A 25,727-nucleotide genomic window follows, 5' to 3' on the forward strand; every position below is an offset into this window, starting at 1 on the left:
CCGGTATGGTTCGTTCGCAGGGCGCTTTGCCGCCCTAAGGTATGTGTTGCGGGGATGACTGGGAGGAACATAGTTGCGTCCTCCCGGTCTGCTACTGGTGTCATGCGAATCACCACGGTAGCTATGGTCGTCAGGGTCGGTATGACCGTACCCTTCGGTGTATGGTTGTGGGCCCAATCGGCTCTGAATGCCTGGGCCGCGTCTGGAGGTTGATCGCCTCCTGTCCTCGCCATGGGGGCCAAGGCGGGTATGTACCGGTCCTCTGGTGTGGGACCCGTATGAGGAATCATCCTCGTTGAGGGTGTGGACCGAACAGTAAGACGATCCCCGTTCTTCACGTCGGCTTCTTGAAGCCGGGCGTGAATGTATCCTGCCGTCGTATTGTAAAATACGCTCAACAGGGGTGTGTGGTGCTGGGGGAAGCCCAGCTCGTATATTCGCTTCAGTACAAGCGCGGTTGTATGATGCAGTCAGCGTGGCTGCCTGCTGCTCGTACCAGGCATGAATGGTCATGCCTGGTGGGATCACAGATGGGAACTGTGATAAGTCATGTCCGAACATAAAGGAGGGGCTCCTTTGTGTGGACGTGCCAATGTGTCCGGGTTGGGAGGTCGAGGCATTGACCCCTACCGGGTTTGGGATTGGAGGATTTTGGTTATCCGCAGTGTTGTTTTGGTGATCAGTCATGATCGTGAGAGAGGAAAAAGGATGGTTTAGAAAATGCTAAGAGTAGCGGTGGGCGCCAATGATGAAACAATGGTTAACCGGGCAGGGTTAACACACTGGTCTCGTCAAGAAGGGTTAACCCCTTCCTCTCGAGGATCGCTGGCTGGATCACCGGTGGTTGATCTCCTGCACAAGGAAACAAGCCGTGACTCGTAACAAGGAGGATGGGGTGGGGGGTGCTCCTTGTTACCACTCTCCGGCGTGAGAATCAGTAGTTTGCTTGGGAAGCAAAGTAAGATAGTAGTAGTAGTGAGAGAGTTGTGAGAAGATACCTCAAACCTGGTTTGGGGTTGGTATTTATAGCCGAGGAGTGAAGGAGGATGATGATGGATGGACTGGCGACGTGCTGCACCTTTTCAGGTGTGTCAGGCTCGTCGGTTATGGAGGTTACGCCACGTCAGTCCATTGCTTACGTAGCTCTGACAGGTAACTGCCATTGGTGCCACTTGCACTGTGGTGTCAGTACCACTTGCTTGAGTGCATAGGATGCGGTGCAAGCCGCATCGCTACGTGCGGTAACATCTAAAGTTACCGCGTCTCCTACTTGTGATCAAGGAATACGCGAGATGCGGTGCTAGCCGCATCGTCGTCTTGCCTGCATCCCTTGTCGTGACGAAAATGTCTGTATGGTGCGGTGTCAGCCGTATCGCTACGTTCATCTTCTTCTATGCCTAAGGTAAGGCTTTCCTGTATTGATAGGAGTGTTCACTGGATGCGGTGCGATGCCGCATCGCTGTGAATACTTCCGTTTTCATACACCAGATGTGATGTTATGTCGCATCACTCTACCGTTCTCATGTTCCATGTAAGTCCTCCTTTGTTACTAGATAGATTGGATTCAACCCTTGTGTCGACGCGTTCCCGCATGGGCACAAGTAGGTTGTTAGCTAGTGGGGGTTTTGATAAGGGTAATGGTCACTCGCGGTCGATGCTGACGCGAGATCTGGGACCATACCCCTTCACAGCTTTTTATACAAAACCCGGAAATGGCTCTAAATCGCCTTTTTATGCATTTTTACGACATAGTATGTATCAAAACTAGTTTATATGTATAAGGGTTGATACCTACTAATATATTCAGTAAATTTTTATATTATAACAGTAAACTAAAGTTTTAAACTCAGGTTTCCAGTTTTGACCTTTTAGGCTTATATGAAATTACCAAAATGCCCTTTCGGTGCATAGGATGGTTATAATTAATAAAATTCACATATATATGATACCCTACTGTTATAACATAATAAATTAAGTATATTTACTGATTTATTCAGATATGTAACTCAGGTTACTAGTTTAACTCTTTTATATCCTTTAAAATGACTAAAATGCCCTTTCGGGGCATAGTTTGAATAAAAAATTATTTTGGGCATAATAAGACATATTTTACTGATATCACAACATATTTGGTGCATGTTAACTCAGGAAACTTGTATATGATTTATATGGTTACCCGTTACGCACTTTCGCGTTCGGATCGGCTTATGTAACTAGTTTACACATATTAGCCGAAACGGGTCAAACCATATCATTTTTGTCTCAAAATCCATAATGTGTTTGAGTTACCCATATTAAACAAGCATGCAAGCTTGTCGGGTCAAAATCACATTCTAAACCGGTCTTCGCCTTTCATGCGATTGAACCGTATTCATCCTTGAAAACTAGCCGGTCTAAGCTTAGGCTAAATTAAAGACCCGTTAGAATTCTAATAGGTTATTATAAACCTTCGTTCCAGAATAGGAGATCCAGTAAAAGATACTTGCACTTACTTGTTGTGGTTTGTACTTGCTCAGGTAAATACTTTTAACTTATTTTCCCTTATACGGGCTTGGGGTACGGTATATAAAATACCGCTTGGTCAGGCATTTGACCTTAATCGATTAGTGGTTAAGTATTATCAAGATGACCCATTTAAAAATTTGTTTTGTTTATTTTACTCCTTTGGGAGTTTAATGACCATGTCCCGGATATCCTTGGCATCATTCATGAAATGGCCACGACCTTGACACGCGGGTGTAGGCGTACACCCGACAATGTGTCCATATTTATTAAGGTATAACCGTTGGTTTCCCGCCGCGGATTTATACTATGTGGTGTGTCTATTAATCTTAAACCCGGCACGAACCGGGCGACAAAACGCATAACAAACATGTAATTCTTTTACAAGTTTAAACTTGATTAATTATCCCAAGTTATAAAAAGTTTTGTGCCATGTGCATTCAAATCAATTTTTAAAACGTTTTCAAAATGAGTCAGTGAAATTGTATTTACCAGTGTAAACTGACGTATTTTCCCCAAAAAGATTAAGTGCAGGTTCTACACGTAATAGGCTGGCCTCTCCTTAGCATCGTTTAGAGTCTCGCAAGCTTGGATGCAATAAATCTGTTGAACAATTCTCCTTTTTATTTTGATCCGCCTGTGGATCTATTTCAGCTACATTGTGATACTTGAATATTAAAATTTGTTTGGTTGAAATAAATCTATCTTTTTGCTTCCGCTGTGCATTATAATTTGTGTTGTTTGACTATGATGATATCAATTACGTCACGATACTCCCCCACCGGGCCCACCGGTGACACGTGGAAATTAGGGTTGTGACATATAGGCCGTTTCAAAGGTCTTTCCAAATTTTATCGTAACGAACTGTCAAATGATAATTTTGAGATTATGCATTCTCGGCGAATTCTAAGTTCGCTACAAAAGAAGCTTCTCTCCTTAAAAGATAACTCAATTGTTGTTGACAACATAGTAGGCGGGAATTTGCAAGCCGATACAACCAAAACCATAATTTCTCCATTGAATGTCCATCCTTCTTTCTTACGTGTTATAGCGTCCTTTAAAGGTCTGCTATTAATTTGTAATGAAAGGTTTTGTGGTGAGCTCATACTTTGGAATCCAACAACAAGGCGCTTTAAATTTTTGGCCAATGACTACTTTGATCGTAATTTCGAGCGAAACGCTGATACGGGTGGAATGTACTTTGACGACTCGAATGATCTCAAAGTTCTTCACATCAGACGTTACCGTAATGTTGTTAATGCTCGAGTTTACTCACGTCGTCGTGAGTCATGGAGAATGATAAATTCATTGAACGTAACTAATTTTGCTTCAACATATTACTCATGGTCTTCCGGAATTTATTCGGGGAAAAACATATATTTCATGGTTTCCAATTATTGGTTTCCACCAGGTGAGAGACACATAGTAGCTTTCGATGTTATTTCCGAAACTTTCAGCACTCTTCCTTTTCCCGAGGTTTTGGAAGTGAATCCTTGGCAAGGACATTTTTTGAGCATTACAATGAAGCTGCATGTGATTGTTGTTGGACGGTCTGATAAGCTATTTGCTGATTTGTTCAAATTTGAAGATGAGGCTTGGATCAAGGTGTTTTCTTTCAATACGCCTCATATTGTTGATTATCTTGAAAGGCGTCGAAGGACTAATATAATTCAAGACAACAAGTGGCTCATAACAAGCATTTGGGGTGATATTGTTGAAGTTGACCTTTGCAACGAATCTTTCAAGTACCTCGAACATGTTGATGACTACACTGGTCCGAAAGGAGCCTTATTTATCGAGACCACTATGTCGCCTATAGTTTAGAAATTTTTATTTTATTGTTTCAAGTTTTTTTATATTATATCCTTCTTAACTTAAATAACTAAAGACCTTATTATATTTTCTTTTTTCATTGGTTTAATACAACATTTGAAGTTATGTGTTAACCTCATTTCTTTTTTTGTCGGTTTGTATTATTTAAAAAATAATGAAGGTTTCATATACAAATACTTAGTGTAAAGAACATCATGTAGATGTACTATTGGGACGTGCTCAAATCTCTCAAAATATTAGGCTTAACAAATCAGACTTTAACGCTTCTATGTTTAAATTATTTTATGTGTTTAGTTGGTGTTTAGCCACCCGCGAAGCTCGCGGGGTCTTAGGCTAGTTTTATTTATATATCATATTCCAAAATACTTTCCTATAATACAGAGTAGTTGATTAACCTTACTTTTTAATTGTAAATAAAAAAAATTAGAAGGTGCACGTAAGTTACAATATCATGTATAAAGCTACATTTTTAAGGCTTTTAATACTACACGTTATACACCATTTTCAGTCTTTTTTTTTTCCTTTCAAAAATCACTTTTTTTACAATAACACATAAACCAAACAATTTTCCTCTCAAATGCTAGCTTTAAAAAATGTAATGCCAAATATTCCTCAAATGCTACATGACGGTTTAAAAAAGCAATCAAATCATTAAATCATTGAAATTGTTATCTAGTTTCATACATTAGTGTTAACCTTTTTTTGAAAGGCAAACTTTTATATAACTACACCCCGTTTAGCAAATAGTTAAACCTGGCAAAAAACAGCCAACAATTGCATCGATATCAAAGTGTTTTTTATCCACTCAGTTTAAGGCACGTTATGTTTGCTATTTCGATTAGAAAATCACAAAAATTAAACATAAACAATAGAGTCAAATAAATAATCATGATGTCCACTTGAGATTCCAAAAAGAGATCCCTCCAGATTATCCACCAAGTGGTGGATATAATAGCCTCAACGAGAAATTTCTTAGATTGATCAAATGCACCGTATCAAGCCACCCAACAATTTCATTCAGAGTTTTCGAATAGTCTAGGAGAGAAGTTTGACCTATCCCTACGTCAGAAAGCAGTGTTAGAGTGTTTACGGGGTTCTTATGCTCAAGATTAATTGATTGTTATCCTCATTGAAGGACTAGGCCAACACATATCAGCGGTAGAATATCAAGTAATCCATAAATATTGTTTAATGATCTCTGTATTTCCAGTTGATGAGCCTTGCCTAGTTTGTCGAACGGTCTGTTTGGATAATTTTGGGGAGCATACAATTCATTGCAAGAAGTTGTCGGGTTTTAAATACATACATGAGTTAGTCAGGGATGTCCTATGCGATGTACTTAAGCGGGTAGGAATCTTCATAAAACAGATGCCCTTGTGAATTTCCTGATAGACCCGCATGAAGGGAGGTTCACTCTTCGCCCAACGGATGTTCTCATGTTCGGTTGGGCAGGTGGGAAACACGTGTGTGCGGAACTTACCGGAGTGTCCTCTCTAGGGATGAGCATAGAACTGGACCAATACCAAAAGTACTGATACCGAAAAATGGGTACCAATATCGAATATATCTGGTACGGTACCGGTTCAGTACCGTTACTCGATTCCAAAATGCCCATGCCTAGTCCCCTCTGGTTGGGCTTAGAGACAATTGGTTCGTGGCTGACCAGGCTGTGTTAGAGGCAGAATCAGTGAAAGTTGCTAAGTATTAGCAAGCTTGTGCTGAAAATCAATAAGCCTTCATTCCCTTTACTTTGATACATTTGGGTCCCTTGACCCTAAAACTGTTGGTTTCCTAAAGAGAGTGCAGAGAGTCATGCACAATAATTTCTCGACGCCGAAGAACCAGAGTTTGGCTTTCAGTAGGATTGGTTTTGCAATTCAAAAGGGGGTTACGATACAGATTGTTTCCCGTTTACCTACCGCTTTATGTAATTTTGTAAGACCCTATTCATGGATTGACCCAAAATGACGCAGCGGAAAATGAACCGTAAAATTTCTTTCTTTTAACTACTGTAACATACTTAAATACCGTTTAGGTCAACCCCTCTAACATAAATACATCATTCATCATTTATTTAATGTAACTATGTTAACAAATGATTACAAACAACGTGACCGCTTTCCCGTACAATCCATGATCTTCAACTTGATCCTCGTTCACATGTCCATCATGAATATCTGATTAACCTGCGGTCACCATATATAACCAACACGTTAGTACATGGTAACATCATATATAATTTAATACATATACTTAAAAGGCTATATCACATTCTAACTATGTAAGGTATTCCACTGAAACATCCTCTCAATTTTATTTACTCGAGTCCGACATCAATTCCTCGAGAGTCCGGCGTTCCCATACCTGCACTCCATTTATTTCATTCTCAATAGTAACATGGATAGGAGTACGTAATCTCAAACATATTGAAAACCCACATCTTCACATATACGTATACCAGTGATCTAGAATCATTAGATTACAACACGTGTATACACTTTCATATATCTAAGTACATTCATACGTATCCCATTCATATGTATGTAGATACAAGTTCACACTACTTACACACGCTACAGATCCATATCTACATACATACATACATACATACATACACACACACATACATACACACATACATACATACACACACACACATACATACATACATACATACATACATACATACATACATACATACATACATACATACATACATACATACATACATACATACATACATACATACATACATACAAGTCATACATACATACATACATACATACATACATACATACATACATACATACATACATACATACATACATACATACATACATACATACATACATACATACATATAAGTCACATTCACTTATTTGTAAGTTGAGTCTTATCTACAATCATATCAACACAAATCAATGCAATTACAAACAAACATAACCGACTAACTTCCAACAAGCATGATGAACATTCCATTAACACGATAAACATTCAGCAACATAATGAACATTCCATACACTTACAATCAAAGTAAATGCTAATTCTCAGAAGAATTGAATCAGGAAGCTTGTTAAATCAATACTGCATGCTTATAATGTGACTCATTCTCTTTTTATCAACTGTTTTACAATACTCCAAATTATTTTCCAAAGTTATAATTACAGTGATTAAGTTTATGTAGTCTTCAATTACAGCCGGTATGTGGGGTATTGTACACATTACTAGTGTTTTTATCAGATTAGGTGGGCGAGCCTATATCATGATACCCTTTTAGGTGACAGGACCTAAATAGGGATTTACGTCACGTGTGGGTGAACGGACCCAACAGTGATATGACCACAGTCACAGATTCGGTCGAGTGACAAATACTGTGGGTAATTGGTTGACATAGAAACATTGTAATCTCTCTTAATACTGTGAATTATAACAAATGTGTCGTTTTCAGTAAAATGAATGATTCACTAAGTATTTCCCGCTGACAAAACCTTTTTAAAACGCGTTTCAGGTAATTACAGTAGAGTGGAGTAAGAATTGGATCCGGCATTGAAGGACTTCAAGAAGTGGCTTATTTTATTAATTAAATCAAATTAAGAAATATTGTTTTTATTAAAAGCTACCTTTGTAAAGATGGAATTTATTCCATCTATTTAAATAAAATCCGGTGTTTCTAAACTCTGATATTTTTCCTAACTCACGGTTCTGATGAAAATTTCCGCTGCAATGTTTTTCAAAAATGACCACCGGTACCACTTGGCTGTTCGCGGCTCCCGATTCCGTCCAGGTGGGGTCGGGGGTCGTGACAGTAAAGGTGGTATCAGAGCCACTGCTTTAAGCCTATAAGTGTTGTGATAATAATACTTAAGCTTAAATAAAAGAGTTAGGAGATTGCTATTAACTGGTAGCACATCTGATAACATTCAGACTTGAACATAAGAAAAGATGCCTTAGTATAAGCTAAGCCACTTGTTTAAGCAATTAGGTGTTGTAATAATACCTAAGTTTAAACGGAGAGTTAGGAACTTAATATTATCTGGTAGCACTCAGGATTATATTTTGAACTTAAGAATTTTGCCTTAATATAAGCTTCTAGATAAATTACTTATATAAGTATAATGTAATGAATATTGATATACCATAAGAATGGTAATTAGAATATTGCAAGATACGATAAATAAACAATAACACTTAATTACTATTAAATCCTTGCTTATTGATATTACTTGGTCTAGAATAAGATATGTTATGAGAATACAAATTTCCTTGATTCTGGATAAAAGCCCTAATAAAAGTGGCACTTTTAAAATCTTGAAAAGATACTATTTATGGGAAATAGAAAATTTTCTCCGACAAAACTGGGTATAGAGTAGCAGACTCTCCAGTTTGTCCGGATATACTGAAGTTACCTCTCCGGCGCGAACCGGATAAGATGGGGTAAATAATATGTCAAACCAGTGACAAGATTTCCCTAAATAATATCATGACCTCATATCTGACTTGTTTTTGGAAATATAAATTTGTTAAATACATTGACCTTATAGAGGGTATGTATATTAAATATATAATTATATAGATATGTATATCTATAAAAAATTCCAAAAGTCAGTTAGGAATAAAACACAAACATATGTGTCAATAATAAATCTAGATTTCTTTATCAGGAATCTCTTTTCTGATATCAAACATTATTTCGTTTGATCATTTATCTCGTAGCCCGTGTGACAAAATAAACAATGGAAACCCTTTAAGTTGGTATGCCATCAAAGATATAAGAACTTCCAATACATTGCCATAAACTATTAACGCAAGTAAAAAACATGTAAAGTTGTGCTAATACACAAGAAAACACAAATTATACACAGACATCGAAATATATCACACGCGACTTTCAAGGCAAGACCTTTGGAAAATATAAATTGAGCACGATGACACCAATACTAATTCCGTCAGTAGAAGAACTACTAATAAAAAAAAGCACTTTGCCACGTGATCTTACAAACGATCTAAATATCGTTGAGGTACGTTGGAACAATATTTCACAACCATTGGTGCACAGTCTAATTAGAGTCATAATTATTAGCACTTCAAAAGAAGTCATATACTTTTGCAAATCCCCTATTTCATTTCATTTTATTTGACATTCCCTGGTAATGTCACTTAACAACAGTTATCACACGAAATTCCAGATAAAGTTCTTATATTTCTTTCGTTAAAATTCTGACCTCTGTGAATAGACTTTGGCGTTTCCACTTCCCCTAAATAGTCATCATACCATGAGGATTTCTTTTATAGTGACGAATATTGATCCATTTCATTTCTTGGTAAAACCACACGCTACACATGCACTATTTGTTGCGCATATGGTTCATTTGAGTTATGAAAACCATAGGAGAGCATCATTCCAATTTGTTGTTTTATTAAAAGTTCAAATCTCATTTTGCTATACTTGATCTTTGCATTGTAAACCGCGTTTTTACAAAGCAATGACTCTTTAATATCGAATCAATGAATTTCTTGAAAAACTCGATTTTCTTTTGAAAAGTATACATGGTTTCTGTTGTGATCATGTTCGAACTTTCTTATTAAAACTAGTTTTATTCAAACCCAGTTAACTTGCTCACAATACATATTCAATTCAAGGTCCCATATGATATTTTTAAGCCATCATATTCAAATTCAAAATAATCCCAACAAGCACTTCGATTCTCTTGAACTATAACATGCTTTCTTGGCCTTCGACTTCACTAAACTATTTCTTTGATCACGATCACCTTGTGGTGATGTTTTCACAAAATCTGAAGCTTGCGCTAATCTCGGATTTAATTATTTATTTATTTATATTGAATTCACTTTGTTGATTTATTCTATACAAACAATCTTAACACAATCATGTGCTAAGATAAATTTCATATTTCAGTATATTTCTTAATAGTTCTTACAGCATCAATCGAGCATTTCGTAATATTTATTGTTTTATCATAATTGATCGAAAAACAATATATAAATTTAAAATATAAATTTTATTGATTAGATATGGAAACTTACATAAGTAATTACCTCATTTACAATATAGTATTCCTATATTTAAAAATTCTTGTTAAACCATTGAGGTAAAGAATTTATATTTTTATATATGTATAAAATTATGTTTGAGGTATACTCTCGTTTAAGTTTATGTCTAGTTATTCATTATTGATTAATATTAGTTTTATTATTAGTAATAATATATTAATAATAGTAGTATTAGTATTATTTTTAGGTACTACCGTTATTGTCAGGGACAGGTATTGAGTAGCCTAGCCTTAGTTAGGCATGGACTGATCACCCATGCTTAAACAAGGCAGCACTAACCAATATCCAACCATGATAATGACTAGTTAATGTATATAAAAATATATATACTTTGTACTGTAAGGAAAAGACATATTTTCATAAAACAATACAAAAATTAGAGGGACGAATAAAATTATCAAAATAACTGTCTAAGTAGTCATGGACAAGATATTTTATAAGTAATTGTTCATCTTAATTAATATTCCACAACTATTAAATACTTATAGAAATATTATTTTATAATATATGTATTTTAATATATTAAAATATCAAAAGTTATTTACTCAAGCCAATATTTAAGTATGTTTAATATTAAAATAAACATTTATTATTTTACTTTATGATTTAAATTATCTTATTGTAAAATCTTATAGTTAAACATACTTGATTTTAAAAATGATAATCATAAATTCTAGGATATTTGAATAAAAATATTTATAAAACATATATCATTATTTTGTCAAAATTACCACGGGTTTTGATATTTTAAAACTATCTATATTAAATTATTATTTTACTTTATGATAACATAAAAGGAAAAGATATTTAATAAATTAAAATATCACCAATCTTTGATCGAACATTTTAAATATTTAATATATTAACATGACTAAGATATTAAAAATAGAATATATTACTTTTATTATAATTAAATAAACATTATTTTATAATGTTAATAGTAAAAGTAATCTACTATACTAATTTATACAAAACAGTTGTTATATACTGTATTCAAACACAGTAATAATTTCACATTATATAAATACTATATATTATATATACGAGTATACATTTGGATCTAAGTTTCCTTTTTCATAGATTACTATAATTGAATTGAATAATGTAAACTGGGCTCCAAATATAAGTATATCCTTTTTATAATACCTCTAATATAATAATAAATATTATATAATTTCGACTAAGCACTGGGCATAGGTATATAAATATATAAGGAAAATAAATTTTTTTCAATTATGTATTAAAACAATAATACACTAACTCTATTATCTTTTCATGTATCCTTGCAATTCACTCATCTCAGCACATTGATTTTCTCATATCATAATTCAATATCTGACAAATCATTTTCATGCTTTTATTTATTTTAAACCGGTCAATTCTAAGTCTTCCTCAGTTGCCAATCAAAGTAAGCTTTCTTTTGACAAAGAATTTTATTGATTCTAAAAATCCTTCACATTCATTTTAAAAAAAATCTATTGATCATATATCTTTTGGCTTGAACCTAGTCACTTTCGAAATTAAATCATTTCATCTCATTCATTTGTCATCGATTTCTTGAACTAATCCAGTTGAACCATTGAATTTTACTTATTGTAAAACTAGTATTCACAAAATTTGATACTTTGATTCTACCTTAAAATTGTTTTTATTAACTAAAAAGTGACATAAGTCTAAAAGAAATATCGTAACCCAAATCTCGAGGACGAGATTTAAAACAAGGTGGGGAGGATGTAACATTCCTATTTTTATCATATAAGAATTTTAGGTTTGGTTAAATTTATTAACCACTAGTAACTAGTAACTAGTTTATTATTAATATAAATATTCAACCTAAATAGTTTCAACTACTATTTTATATAGTTGGTTGAAATATTATAATTAATTGGCATGTATATGGGTGACCTTTCTAATAAAATAAAAGTATATGAAAACTCATATAATTAGACGGGTAGATTACGAGTAAGTTGATTATTAAAAATATGAAGTACCTAGTCAGACCTAGGAACCGTTTAATAACTAAATTATAAAGAAAAATGTGACATAGAATTTTCTATTGTATACGTGTATGCTTCTCATGAAACGTTGTAGATGTGTATGAAATTTTCTTGGCCACTAAGTAACAATGCAACTATAAATAAGAGAAGTGCCATTCCATTTCCTTCCACACTTTGTTTCGAAAATTTCATATATATATATATATATATATATATATATATATATATATATATATTCTTATATTTTTATTTTACACTAATAATAAAGCCCTGCGTCGTTTTAAGTATTTTAACTCCCTATCACCGCTACCCTTTCCGATTGATCTGAGTCTCATAACATATGTCAGGGCTCTGCCCGACTAAGTTGTTGGGATTCTATCTCGGGACTTCGGGACAAGGTTGAATTAGGGGTACTATACTTAAAACGAGTGCATTATATATTTTTAATAGCTTAGAAGTTATACCCAAAATTTATACCAGGAGATTTTCTAGTTGAACACTAAAGTTACAAAGTGGGTCTATTCCATTTTCTCACCATTTTATTTCCTTTCTGTGATTTACCAAAAAACTATTATTTATTATTCTATATCATACTTATTATTTTATTTACCCAATAAGAAACCCTAATTGAGACACCCAAGTAATCCTGCACAATCCCTAAAATTTTCAAAACAATCAGAAACAGGATCAGGGCCCCTAAAACTCGGGGGGGGGGGGGGAAACCCTAGTTAGTATTATCTCGACAGTTTGTTGTCAAAATTGAATTCAGTCGAACAACCAACTCACCTAGCCTACCCATGAACGTGGCCACCCTATACTAAAATTTGACCCGTCGCGCCACGCGAAGGAGACAGGTCTCCCTGTCGCGACACGCGGGGGAACCAAATTTTCAGTATATATAGAGGGGGTTGGCACTTGAAGTTCTGCGTTAGTTCGATGTTCAAATTCCAATTCTACACCGAGATATTGTCCAAATACTACCAAACACCCACAATCACAAATTCTGCTACGATACAGGGTATTAACTCGATCGCTGCTACGATTCAATGTCCGATCGATTGAAACTATCCGATGAATGTTTAAGTGCTACTCAAATTGGGTTTATACTTTGTCATTAATCGTGATTTCGACTTGAATGTTTGAGTACCACCCAAACTCGGAGTGTACTCTGTCATTCGTTGCGAATCCGATAGATGTTTAAGTATTGCACTTTGTCATTCGTTGTGAGGGTATTAATCTCGTGAGTTATCGTAAATGTTGTATTAGTTAATTACCTAGTTTCGTGTGCATTATTGTTTAATTTAGGTTATCAGGCTTATCAGTAGGCTAAACTCTACCCCATACACTTACAATCAAAGTAAATGCTAATTCTCAGAAGAATTGAATCAGGAAGCTTGTTAAATCAATACTGCATGCTTATAATGTGAGTCATTCTCTTTCTATCAACTGTTTTACAATACTCCAAATTATTTTCCAAAGTTATAATTACAGTGATTAATTTTATGTAGTCTTCAATTACAACCGGTATGTGGGGTATTGTGCACATTACTAGTGTTTTTATCAGATTAGGTGGGCGAGCCTATATCATGATACCCTTTTAGGTGACAGGACCTAAATAGGGATTTACGTCACGTGTGGGTGAACGGACCCAACAGTGATATGACCACAGTCACAGATCCGGTCGAGTGACAAATATTGTGGGTAATTGGTTGACATAGAAACATTGTAATCTCTCTTAATACTGTGAATTATAACAAATGTGTCGTTTTCAGTAAAATGAATGATTCACTAAGTATTTCCCGCTGACAAAACCTTTTTAAAACGCGTTTCAGGTAATTACAATAGAGTGGAGTAAGAATTGGATCCGGCACTGAAGGACTTCAAGAAGTGGCTTATTTTATTAATTAAATCAAATTAAGAAATATTGTTTTTATTAAAAGCTACCTTTGTAAAGATGGAATTTATTCCATCTATTTAAATAAAATCCGGTGTTTCTAAACTCTGATATTTTTCCTAACTCACGGTTCTGATGAAAATTTCCGCTGCAATGTTTTTTCAAAAATGACCACCGGTACCACTTGGCTGTTCGCGGCTCCCGATTCCGTCCAGGTGGGGTCGGGGGTCGTGACACAACAACATAATGAACATTCAGCAACATAATGAACATTCCATTAACACGATGGACATTCAGCAACATAATGAACATTACATTAACACGATGAACATTCAGCAACAAAATGAACATTCCATTAACACGATGGATATTCAGCAACATAATGAACATTCCATTAACACGATGAACATTCAGCAACATAATGAACATTCCATTAACACGATGAACATTCAGCAACATAATGAACATTCCATTAACACGATAAACATTCAGCAACATAATGAACATTCCATTAACACGATGAACATTCAGCAACATAATGAGCATTCCATTAACACGATTAACATTCAGCAATATAATGAACATTCAATTAACACGATGAGACTATCATCTTAATTTACATTAAGGATAGACGAAGTTCATATGAACTTACCTTGGTACTTACCCTTACCTGTAAATTCTTACATGGTTCCCTATATACATCATACCAAACTTCATTTATAAATAAGAAGTGATTCCGGAAATCACTTACCTTAAGTGTCCGTATTCGCATCTGTTTCCTCGCCTCCTTTTGACCCGTTAGCCTTCCATGCTTCCATCCATCTTGACATGATCCTTATACTTTCATGTCATCGCATTCACATTCTTGTTAGCATACATGATTGTACATATTAACGATCATATCAAATTCATGTTTCACATTTGACTTTCATTAGTCAATTCCAACAAGCATAAGGCATATTTCCACAAGTCAATCTTTTCAAACTCTTATAATTCATCACGTCATCACATATAACACATATGGATATAACACGCATCATATGACTTTCTATAATATTACAATTGTGACAAAAGTCTAACTTGCTACTTATGCACAGTTGACTTTCAGAAAGTCAACGATTTATCATATGAACTTTCGACTTAACCTCATACATCTATGTCATTATAGTAGACTATACTAATGATACTATATACATTTCATACTCACGATGAAATAAGCATACAACCACATGATTATCTAGTTATATGCACACACCAAACATATTCAATTCCGCTCATTCTAGTAACATAATTCTACAACTAACACCATGAACTATGCTTAACAACCCAACATCATTCTAACTTCTTCCTGTTCTAATGATCTCATATGCTTCACATATAGAGTACTTTTACTTATCAGTTTTGATTAAGTAATTATTCAAACATGTAGTAAACATCATACCACTCCAACATAGAGTACAATATTCTAATACATACTTTTACCAAAAAACATGGCCAACCAAATCCTACATGAATTCCATCTAAAAATAGATTTCTCATGTTTATTTATCATCAAATACATCATATCCCCATATTATACGATTTCATCCATTACTTGCATACCATTTCATCTATTAATCTCACCTAGGCATTTCATCAAACACTTGGTGTGCATGCCACAATTTATGCATAATGTACAAGTGTTTCATGCTTTACTTCCTACTTCATGCTTTCATTCATCAATTAACACAAAAACATCAATAAATTCATATCACATTCAATCTACCTAACAAGAACGCATTACATACAACATAGCACAACAAGATTTGAACAAGGATTGGACATGAGTGACACACCCATGTCGCCATCTTCACCACTAGAAGTGGGTTTCACCTCCAAACATCAAATTACCCAAACCACACATAATCCATGTCCTATATGATGATTCTAACACATACTCATACTCAATTTCATACAATTTCGCGATGTCTAACATAACCCACTTCGTGCATAATCACCAATCTAAATTTTAAGACATACCTTATGGTCCCCTTGTAAAGGTGATCATTAATCCATGTTCGGTTGTGAATTTAAGCCTTGATTCACCCTTCAATTTGATGGTTATAGTTGAGTTAGGGTTTTGGCTCTTTGGAGCTCCTGAACGTTCAAGAACACACACGAAGTGTGTGTTTGTGTGTGGTGATATTTCATTTTAATAACCCAACTTCCATCTTGTTCCATTTAGCCCCTCGTGTTTGTTACTTAACATAATTTGCACTACTTTCGTCATTTAATACTTTTAACCACACACTTAACTAGGTTAAATAGCCTTGTTATTTATTTCATGCTAAGTCATATAGGAACATACGGCAAATATAAACATTCGGGTTTTGGGGTGTTACAAGTCTACTCCCTTAAATGAGGTTTCGTCCCCGAAACCTTTCTCATTTCCATTAACACTAATTGCCTTTCCCTTCCGCCCCATCAACACAACTATGAGCCCATCTAATGACGACCTTCTATCATCAAGGACCCGTCCCAGATTTCTTATTAGTGTCACTTTCTCTAGCTGACGCTAGTTTCTAACGCACTTCATAGCTAGCGGTTTCTTCATCATTCCAATACTCGTATATCACGCACAATATACCATTTTGTTTGCTTGAAACAATTCCAACATCCCATTAATAACATTCCTATTATTTTCATCGACCATACGATCTACATTTGTAATTTATACATACACATCTATGTTTAATTTCGACAAGTACATCATAATACTAAGTAACTATCCATTCTCGATTCATAACTATTCATATAATTGACTTCTTTCTATCAAGTCCATACTTTTCATACTCTACTTTTACATAACATTCTCATTTCCTTGGCCCATTTGTAGTGGGTCAATATACATACTTCTTCACACTTATTATCATACCTACATTTGTATGATCCGTTATAACAGATCTAATACCTTCATCCCAACTCTTAGATTATATTCTACACATATATTATATAACATTTAGTTCTTGTTTTGTTATCGCAACAAAACTAATATTTCATAGTCACATATACACACTTAACTCCAAAGTTAACATCATTCAACGTTTCCTATAGTTATTTGTACTATACGTACCCTTACGTTAACTTCAACTCACCTCATTCATTCTACATTAATATTCCTCTCAATTCATGCATTACTTAATTTGCCTAAGCAACGTATCATGCAGGTTCTTCATACGAGAGTTTAACCAATACCCAAAATTTTCGCTCAAAACTTTTAAGATCTAGTTCTTAATGACATAGTTCTCTTCTTACGTCAACTATTAAAAGTCAAACATTCCATACCCTACCTTACCTATTCCATCATTCATCTTGTAAGTCGCTTTCAATTTACTAATCTATATCTCTCCGGTATGAGTTAAAACATTATACTTGCCTCGATTTCATTTCATACTTCAGCGGTCCGTAAACCAGAGCGATCCGCTCCTTCACGAGTACTAACCGTACCAGGCCAGCTTTCATTCATCCTTGTAATGGGCTTCCACTCGTGCATAATATTTCACCAATTCGATTGGTTTCATCATATTCAGAATTCTACCATTAACATCTACAAAACCGGTGGTTAGCACCTTTCATTCAAACATTCATTATACTAGGTGATTACTCACCCATAATCCTTTTACATCTTCCTACATACATGCTATAACACATCCCACATTTCATTCATTACATGCAATTCTTTTATTCTGGTTACTTATTTTGTCGACCTTTGTAGTTTGACTTTTCAAGGTCAAACCGACATTTCTTACTTATCGTAGATGTATTGAGGTACACATTCGTACTTCTTTCCCTTCATGCCTACTTGCAGAGACATTCATTACATCATTTCGGTATTCTTAACAAAACATATCCTTCTCATTCACACTTAAATTATTGTCTGGGTCGTAGCCCGTCGTTCATTATGACTCCTAAGAGTTGATTACTAACACATCTAACACATAACTTGTTCAAAACTTCTTTGTTTCGTCTAAAATTTAGGTTTGCGTGCCAATTACGATTATTCTTTTGTTCATTTGCTTTAGATATACTTATATGACTCGTTTGACGCAACCATGGTCAAACTATCGACACATCCTGAGGTGGGTTAATTTCATCCTTTTTATGTTTTAAATCCGTCCCGCGAATTCAAACGTAACATCCCCTTTCATTCCTTCTATGTGTGAATCCGTCTAGCGATTTCAAACATATCATTCATACCTTTCATTCCTTACATGTGTTGAATCCATCTCGCGGATTCTAACATATCATTAATACTTTCATTCCTGAAAGTCTTACATTTCTCTTCACCCTCACGTCCACCGACTACCTAATTCTAACGGACATACCTGTAACAATTATCACTGTCTCACGAACGTCATATCTTTCTTGTGTACTGGCCAGGTACACAATCCACATACTAGTTTCGTGTCTTCATGTAATCGCCACCTTATGTCCGAAGAATTAAGTTTCGGCACGTGTAACATTTTCAAAACTTCTTTACCATGTCATTATTATATTTCATTTAAAATTTTCTTTCACTTGCTAGATTATACCATTACATGCGCCCACATGTTAAATTTACGTACCTGGGTCAATTTGTCTTATTACATGCCTTGATGTCGGTCCTAGACCGCATTCACGGATCATCCTTTCCAAGCAATTATGCTTACCTTACACATAACATACTGTTAGTTTTCTTCAAATACATACTTAAGCACATACTTACCTTTACTTCTACCCTTAGATCTTGATCGAGTCTCAGATTGTACGGGTTCCTTGTCACAAGAGCACACAGGTTTGAGTTCAAGTATTTATCTCCTCATACTTGATTTCACTCAAACCATGGCTCTGATACCAACTTGTAAGACCCTATTCACGGATTGACCCAAAACGACGCAGCGGAAAATGAAGCGTAAAATTTCTTTCTTTTAACTACTCTAACATACTTAAATACCATTTAGGTCAACCCTTCTAACATAAATACATCCTTCATCATTTATTTAATGTAACTATGTTAACAAATGATTACAAACAACGTGACCGCTTTCCCGTACAATCCATGATCTTCAACTTGATCCTCGTTCACATGTCCATCATGAATATCCGATTAACCTGCGATCACCATATATAACCAACACGTTAGTACATGGTAACATCATATATAATTTAATACATATACTTAAAAGGCTATATCACATTCTAACTACGTAAGGTATTCCATTGAAACATCCTCTCAATTTTATTTACTCGAGTCCGACATCAATTCCTCGAGAGTCCGGCGTTCCCATACCTACACTCCATTTATTTCATTCTCAATAGTAACATGGTTAGGAGTACGTAATCTCAAACATATTGAAAACCCACATCTTCACATATACGTATACCAGTGATCTACAATCATTAGATTAAAACACGTGTATACACTTTCATATATCTAAGTACATTCATACGTATCCCATTCATATGTACGTACATACAAGTTCACACTACTTACACACGCTACAGATCCATATCTACACACATACATACATACAAGTTAGATTCACTTATTTGTAAGTTGAGTATTATCTACAATCATATCAACACAAATCAATGCAATTACAAACAAACATAACCGACTAACTTCCAACAAACATGATGAACATTCCATTAACACGATGAACATTCAGCAACATAATGAACATTCCATTAACACGATGAACATTCAGCAACATAATGAACATTCCATTAACACGATGGACATTCAGCAACATAATGAACATTCCATTAAGACGATAGACATGCAGCAACATAATGAACATTCCATTAACACGATGGACATTCAACAACATAATGAACATTCCATTAACACGATGAACATTCAGCAACATAATGAACATTCCATTAACACGATGGACATTCAGCAACATATAAACATTCCATTAACACGATGAACATTCAGCAACATAATGAACATTCCATTAACACAATGAACATTCAGCAACATAATGAACATTCCATTAACACGATGGACATTCAGCAACATAATGAACATTCCATTAACACGATGAACATTCAGCAACATAATAAACATTCCATTAACACGATGGACATTCAGCAACATAATGAACATTCCATTAACACGGTGAACATTCAGCAACATAATGAACATTCCATTAACACGATGAACATTCAGCAACATAATGAACATTTAATTAACACGATGAACATTCAGCAACATAATGAACATTCCATTAACACGATGAACATTCAACAACATAATGAACATTCCATTAACACGATGAACATTCAGCAACATAATGAACATTCCATTAACACGATGAGACTATCATCTTAATTTACATTAAGGATAGACGAAGTTCATATGAACTTACCTTGGTACTTACCCTTACCCGTAAATTCTTACATGGTTCCCTATATACATCATACCAAACTTCATTTATAAATAAGAAGTGATTTCAGAAATCACTTACCTTAAGTGTCCGTATTCGCATCTTTTTCCTCGCATCCTTTTGACCCGTTAGCCTTCCATGCTTCCATCCATCTTGACATGATCCCTATACTTTCATGTCATCGCGTTCACATTCTTGTTAGCATACATGATTGTACATATTAACGATCATATCAAATTCATGTTTCACATTTGACTTTCATTAGTCAATTCCAACAAGCATAAGGCATATTTCCACAAGTCAATCTTTTCAAACTCATATAATTTATCACGTCATCACATATAACACATATGGATATAACACGCATCATATGACTTTCTATAATATTACAATTGTGACAAAAAGTCTAACATTGCTACTTATGCACAGTTGACTTTCAGAAAGTCAACAATTTATCATATGAACTTTTGACTTAACCTCATACATCTATGTCATTATAGTAGACTATACTAATGACACTATATACATTTCATACTCACGATGAAATAAGCATACAACCACATGATCATCTAGTTATATGCACACACCAAACATATTCAATTCCGTTCATTCTAGTAACATAATTCTACAACTAACACCATGACTTATGCTTAACAACCCAACATCATTCTAACTTCTTCCTGTTCTAATGATCTCATATGCTTCACATATAGAGTACTTTTACTTATCACTTTTGATTAAGCAATTATTCAAACATGTAGTAAACATCATACCACTCCAACATAGAGTACAATATTCTAATGCATACTTTTACCAAATAACATGGCCAACCAAATCCTACATGAATTCCATCTAAAAATAGATTTCTCATGTTTATTTATCATCAAATACATCATATCCCCATATTATACGATTTCATCTATTACTTGCATATCATTTCATCTATTAATCTCACCTAGGCATTTCATCAAACACTTGGTGTGCATGCCACAATTTATGCATAATGTACAAGTGTTTCATGCTTTAGTTCCTACTTCATGCTTTCATTCATCAATTAACACAAAAACATCAACAAATTCATATCACGCTCAATCTACCTAACAAGAACGCATTACATACAACATAGCACAACAAGATTTGAACATGGATTGGACATGGGTGACACACCCATGTCGCCATCTTCACCACTAGAAGTGGGTTTCACCTCCAAACATCAAATTACCCCAAACCACGCATAATCCATGTCCTATATGATGATTCTAACACATACTCATACTCAATTTCATACAATTTCGCGATTTCTAACATAACCCACTTCGTGCATAATCACCAATCTAAATTTTAAGACATACCTTATGATCCCCTTGTAAAGGTGATCATTAATCCATGTTCGGTTGTGAATTTAAGCCTTGATTCATCCTTCAATTTGATGGTTATAGTTGAGTTAGGGTTTTGGCTCTTTGGAGCTCCTGAACGTTCAAGAACACACACGAAGTGTTTGTTTGTGTGTGGTGATATTTCATTTTAATAACCCAACTTCCATCTTGTTCCATTTAGCCCCTCGTGTTTGTTACTTAACATAATTTGCACTACTTTCGTCATTTAATACTTTTAACCACACACTTAACTAGGTTAAATAGCCTAGTTATTTATTTCATGTTAAGTCATATAGGAACATACGGCAAATATAAACATTCGGGTTTTGGGGTGTTACAAATTTTCTACTTTTTAAATATAAATCAAATGTATACAATTAATTTTGGGGAAGGGAATGAAATTTGAAGCCATGTACCGATTGAGTCCCAAAGATTAGAGGCTACATAACACTCACCAAAAACATAATCCAATGTTTCCATGTGCCGAGAACACATTGGACATACTATCGACAGAATGTCCACCCCCTTGTACTAAGGTTCCATCTCGTAAGAAGACGATCCAACAAAAGTCTTCATACAGAACAGAACAAAATTATTCCATCTCGTCATACAACCCATCAATTTTGTCAATATATTTACGAGCACCTTTAACCGAAAAGTGAGTATGAATATCTAGATCCCAAACCCCAAATATATATTTATATAATCTTATTTTGAAAGGTTGGTGGTACTTTTCTTTTTGACCCTAAACTTTGGTCTTTTTCCTTTTTTGACCCTCAACTATCTTATTTTCACCCTTCTTAGCTCTTAAGTTTAGGAAATGTAAGTTTCAACTTTTTAACTTTTGTAAAATTTATAAAACGTCACATTAACCCACTTGAGAGTATATATAACCTAATTAAAGTTCGTTAATTAAAATAAAAAAGTTGTTGCGTGTTTTTTTATGTACGTGTTGGTATAAATTCGAGTTGATTTACGTTTCGATGTACACTTTATATGGAAACGAGTCGGGTCAAATATAATAATAATAAGTTATACATACTCATGTCGCATAGTCTGTACAATATTCGCAATTTTCTACATTTCGACATAAATTTGGTATATTTTTTTCGTATAAAGTCGAATTTGTCTACGTTTTGATGAAAATTTGGTGTACGTTTCCGTGCTTTATTTTGGACGTTTCCTACGTATGAATCGGATCGCATATAATACATTTTGACTTGACGGTATAAATTTAAGTTAGCCGGGTCGCATATAATACATTACGAATGTACGGTATAAATTTAATTTACTTTACATTTTGATCGAATCGCAATGCTTATATAAGTTATATTGAATTCAATCGGATACGTCAAAACGTACGTTTTTATATGGTTAAAGCATCACAAAACGCTTGGACTAAGTTGTTCAACATTTGCGATGTACACGCACCGCGACGCCCTCGAGTCTTATTACTAGTATATATAATAAACAAATAATATTAAAACAATAGATACAACAAAGACAACAAGAAACAAAAATGACACATAAAACTTAAAAAATAAAGCCATAAAACTTTCTTTTTCATTAAATCATGCCATGAAAAAAATATATAAATATAAAGACGTATTTTTTTCAAGAAAAAAAAAAGAGAAAATGATTGTATTGATGTGTGTGTTAAATCCGTGGGTTAATGTGTTTGGGTTTTGACCAAATTGGCAGTTGGGCATGGCCCCTACTACTTCCAAAAAACCAAAAGAGAGAAGGAGGGATATAGACCGTATACGGAAAGAGTCCGACACCCCACGACACCTTGTGGGTCCCCATGCTTTGGTTTCGATGTTCTTCCTTAACCTCCCTTTTTTGTCCTCACTCTATACTTTTTTTGTTTTTTACCATCACATGCACTAAAAATATAGTATATAAAAATATATTCTAACATATTTGAGAGCATGGCGAAGCTTTTAAGGGCGGCCGACCCTCCGAATTTTTCGCTCAATAGTGGAGAGTATATAGTTTTTGTATAAAATTTTTGGGTATGTACGTTTTCGACCCCCAGTTTTATAGAAATTTTTTAGGTCCGATGACTTCCGCCTCCGGTCGGAAATCTCAAGCTTCGCCACTGGGTTATGTTATCGATATCTTGGTATCTTTCCAACTCGTATTAGGGTGGCGGGGCGCTTTTGGGTTCACGGGTGGGTTGTCACAGGTTGGCTTGGGAACAGTGCCGCAATCATGGGGGGTTCCCTTGCTGATTAAGCTACTCGTCTTTATGATTCGGTTGAAGCGAGTTTAATTGAGGTGGTATTATTCTTTTGATTGGGTTTAGGGTTGAAATGGGTTCAAGATGGTTGAACCTCTCCACCCTTAGGCTACGTGTTATGGACTTATAGTTTTATGTTTTTTCATTGTCACTGGTTTTATATTTTTAACTAGATTGTGTAACCGTTTCACATGGAAAATAATAAAAGAAAAAACGTAAAGGGTGGTGAAATGTGATTAGTTGAAACATGCCCCCTAAAACCTCAAACATTCTCACGCCCGTGAAACAACCAATGCTCTCATCCAATCACGTCTTTCACACCCATTGTGGGCAAACGCGTCACGCCCGAAATCTGGCCACATCATCAGGGTGTGAAACCATACACATAGACTTATTTATAAAACGTTATGTAAAACTGTATTATAAGATTATAATATTTATGTACTCTAATTTAACTTTGTATTAAACACGCTCTGTATTTATATTAACTTGTAAAATAATTTTCTTTTATATTAACTTGTATAACAATTTTCCTATTAGAAGTCATATAACAGGTGATATAATTTCTATATATTTTAATTATCGTAGGATACTTTAACTATTGTATTTTATTTTTACTCGAGAAATAAAACTAGGTGAAGTTGTGTTATCCTGATTCATATTTGTATATATTATCGCAAAAGTACCAATATCTTATATATGATTTGATCTGCAAGGTTTATTATAGTTTAGCTAGGCAAAGTATTATATTCTATTATTAATGTTTTGTCAATTGTTTACGCTTATAATATATTACATATGAATAATATTAAACTAGTAATAAGGCCCGCACGCGTTACGGCGTGAGTATATTGCAAATATCGTATGGATTAGTTCAAGCGTTATATGATGTTTTAACCATATGAAACACATGTTTCAACGCATCCGATTAAACTCAATGTAACCCATATAAGCGTTGATTTAAACATGAGAGGGTGGTGGTGTTAAAAATGAAGTAATAGTGCAGGGGTAAAAAACAAAGTTTAAAACTTGAGAGTTGAGGGTGTGGTGGTGTAATTCAAACTTGAGGGTAACAAATGAAAAGTTTAAAAGCTTAGGGGTGCATGATGAAAAAGACATGTAAATTAAAAATGTATGGGAATACAAAAAGCAAGTGTATAAAACTATGGGGGTAAAAAAAGCAAAATGTCAAAATTAAAAAAAAAAATGAGAGTATAAAGAGCAAATGTACTAAACAATGGGGTAAATAAAGCAAATGTCCCACCAACATATGTTTTTCGTTATGTTTTATATAATTAAGTTTTTCCTTTTTTAAACGTGCCTTATCTAAGATTTTAGTGAGATTTTGTAATAATATATGTTATGTAAACTAGTGTGACGCCTCATTTTTTCAATACTAGA

The 25,727-nt window shown here is 34.5% G+C and overlaps 1 long non-coding RNA gene across 2 annotated transcripts; it reads right to left on the reverse strand.

Moving 5' to 3' along the window:
• Positions 1 to 19,222: 19,222 nt before the first annotated feature.
• Positions 19,223 to 22,184, reverse strand: LOC110917906. Of its 2 annotated transcripts, none has more exons than XR_002580935.2 (3): positions 22,061 to 22,184; positions 20,790 to 20,873; positions 19,223 to 19,428 (listed from the first exon to the last, which is right to left on the reverse strand). It is a non-coding gene; the product is annotated as an uncharacterized LOC110917906 (long non-coding RNA). The 2 variants fall into 2 exon arrangements; XR_002580934.2 differs by having other exon boundaries at positions 20,790 to 20,878.
• Between the last annotated feature and the right edge of the window lie 3,543 nt (positions 22,185 to 25,727).

This window comes from Helianthus annuus, chromosome 16, assembly GCF_002127325.2.
Source record: "Helianthus annuus cultivar XRQ/B chromosome 16, HanXRQr2.0-SUNRISE, whole genome shotgun sequence".
In the NCBI taxonomy this organism is placed as follows: domain Eukaryota; kingdom Viridiplantae; phylum Streptophyta; class Magnoliopsida; order Asterales; family Asteraceae; genus Helianthus; species Helianthus annuus.